Source organism: Myotis brandtii, unplaced genomic scaffold (assembly GCF_000412655.1).
Source record: "Myotis brandtii unplaced genomic scaffold, ASM41265v1 scaffold1318, whole genome shotgun sequence".
Taxonomy (NCBI): Eukaryota; Metazoa; Chordata; class Mammalia; order Chiroptera; family Vespertilionidae; genus Myotis; species Myotis brandtii.
The window spans coordinates 231,691-235,070 of NW_005354664.1; positions in this window are offsets into that span (position 1 = coordinate 231,691).

A 3,380-nucleotide genomic window follows, 5' to 3' on the forward strand; every position below is an offset into this window, starting at 1 on the left:
GAGCCAGTGAGGTGATAAAACGCCCCCCTTTCACTCACCAGTTTGACGGACGCAGAAGTCAGTTGAATCTTCAAAGTGATATGGAGTCGGACCGTCGGAAACTGATCAGGCGGTCACTCAGCTGCAGCTCATCAACGCCATGTGGCGTCTTCGCTGGAAAGACCATCACCTGGAGCTTGTTGTGGCGCTATTGACCCGGCTAATGCCCTCTCCTCCGTTCCGGTTTTCAGGGGCCTCCAGAAGCTGTTTGCTTTCATTTTCCTGGGATGGATTTGAGGGGTACTCCGTTATATTAAGACACCCCCTTGACTTTTTTTTCCCCCTTGACTTTAGAGCAGTGCTTCTCAATCTTGGTTGCACATTAGAATCACCTGGGAATCTTTTTAAAATCCTAATTTCTGGGCCTCATCCTCCGGAAATTCTGTTTGTTACTAATGATGAGGCCCAGAAATCAGGATTTTAAAAAGATTCCCAGGTGATTCTAATGTGCAGCCAAGGTTGAGAACCACTGCTTTAAGGGGACATGCACAGTTCAAACCTGTATTGTTCAAGGGTCAACTGTGAGAAATTCAGACCACACAAAACAAAAAAAGAAAATTGGTATTCCTTATGTAAGAGAACCCAACATTGTAATCAGAGAATCATTATCATCCTCATCTTTACTAAATAAAGGAAGGGCCTTATGTGAAATCCAAACAAATTTATTTCAAGAAATGTAATTTTTTAAAAAGCAACATTAAGTTATACTTTACTTAATTTATTGAATATAATGGCTATAGAATGTGTTCTTTATTACTAAAAAAATTCTAATACAGGAGAAAAACCAGGGTGACCTGAAAATTCTCCACAAAATCACACAATGCCTGTGAACAATAGTATATTTTAATAGCTAAAAAATTCTGAGAAAAAAATATATATGATGCCAAAATTTTACATTTAATAAACAGAAGGTCAAAGAATGATTGCAGAAGAGCATGAGAATTTTTACATTTTTTTCATGTTTCACTGCATTTGATACTGCCTAAAATTGAATAGTAACTATAATGACACCCTTATTAATGCATTATATGATTTTCTTTCCTAAACTTAAGAATATTTTAGGGACTGACATCACTGTTGGAAAGAAACATATGTCTTAAAATCAAGAAATCCCTTTTGTGCTTCTTTTTCTTTGATGCATTAAAAACAATTTTAAAATTCCATATAAAATATGATCAAATTTTATGAATTTATCTATTGGTTGATCTCTTTCTGTTGGTACAATGAAATGAGGTATAATTTATCCACCTGTACAGGTGGGCTATTTCTCTATATGCACAAATAAATGCCTAAAATATGAATCTTTTAATATTAAAAATGAAACATTGGGTAATTTTTCTCCTCTTTGTTTTTTGTAAGTTTGAAGTATTTGCCCTTTTCTTTTTTCATTTTTTTTTTCATTTAAGTATAGTTGGTATACAATATTATATTAGTTTCAGGTGTACAATACAGTGATTCAATGTTTATATATCTTAGAAAGTGATTACCATAATGAGTCTAAAATAAGTCTAGTAACCATCTGTCATCGTGCATAGTTATTATGACACTAGAGGCCGGGTGAACAAAATTCATGCACAGATGAGGTCCCAAGGCTTGGAAGGGTAGGTCCCAGCTGACCTCGGGGCCCTGGGCAGCACCTGAGCCCCTGGACCTCCACGTGCACCCCCTCCGCCTGAGTCATGGTGCCTGAGTCCCCACGTGGAGATGCGGTGAGCGAAGCCAGACTGGGGCGCAGTGTGGGCCTCTGGGCCACCCAGCGGTGCTGCATGGAAGCTGGGTGGGCAGCGTGCTCTCTCCCAACCAGCCTTGCAGACCAGCTCCTGAGGGAACCCACAGGGAGCCCTATGGTCCTGGTGGCTGTGGCCTTGCTCACCTGGAAGAGTCCGCGTGGGTGCGAGGTAGGCTCCTGGCACCTAAGATGGGGGAAACTTCCCAGGCGTGTGAGCCCTGGTGTCCTGGGGGAGGATAGCAGGGGATGTGAGAGCGAGCTCAGCAGACACCCCGTATTCTCACCACACCTCTGCCCCCATCACCCCTGCCCCAGGTAGCTGCCCCATATTCTCACCACACCTCTGCCCCCATCACCCCTGCCCCAGGTCTCAGCAGGAGGTTGGTCACTGCCACCCATCCCCAGTTCCCCATCCAAGCCTGGGGCCCTGCCATTGGTCGCCACCTGCTGAGCGATCGATTGAGGTCAGGCCCCCCGCCCCACTCCCTCCTGGGGCCCTGCCATTGGTCGCCACCTGCTGAGCGATCGATTGAGGTCAGGCCCCCCGCCCCACTCCCTCAGCGAGAATATTTCATATTAAGTTCCATTCTCAGATTGAATCTGAAAGAAAAAATATAATTTTATTCTTGAAATGACAAAAAAAATCTAACTTCTGTTTTTAATTGTTTTGTTGTTTCAAATTGGTTTAGGTAGAATAGCTCAAATTTTCATAAGTTTCCAATAAAATTAGGTGAAAACAACTTTAATTTTGGAGAATTTAAAGACTGGCTCCAGTGGGGTTAAGAGGTATGTGGGAAATTTCTGTACCTTCCTCTCAATTTTCTTGTGAACCTAAAATTACTTTGATACAATTAAAGCCCAAACAAGACCAATGTTCAATCAGAGGCTTTGATGTTAATTAAATATTATTTATGTAACAATTTTTGATTCATTCTTCCTTCCAATACATTGTGGTAAGAACTATCAATGAACTATTTTTTCTTGCTATCAGATAGATTTCCCATCATTTTCTCCTCAGCTGCCAGGGTATGTTTTCCTCTGGAAGGATCATCCCATAACTGACAACAAAGATTACAAAATCCCAATGGAATAAATTTTAAGAATAGATTTTAAGATCTGCCCTAGGTGCACAGATCCTCAGACATGTGCTGCTTGTGTCTGAAACCCTTTTCCACCACTTAATTGTGTGACCATAAAAAATGTACCCTATATTGTATTTCTGTTTCTTCATCTGAAATTTAGGGCTAATCATAGTACCAATTAACAAATTTTTATGGTGAAAAATGAGTTAATATATGTAGACCAGTTAGAACGAGGATTGATATAGCAGACTGCAAGAGCTAGCTGTTATTTGCAGTGATAATTGTGAAGTTTTTGACGGTATTTTTTCTCAGGTAATACATACTCCTGATCCACATCAAAGCTGATGAAGCAGAAATGAGTTTTCAGCTTTGGTCATGGAAGGATATGTGTTATGGACTTGGACTAAGACTGTTGGCAATAAATTTGGGACTTGTTGGGCCCACATCCCCAGGGGTCTGCCCACCAGGGAAAGCACCAAAGCCTATACCCCTGGAGACTCACCGACACAGGGCAGTCCCAGGGAAGGCAA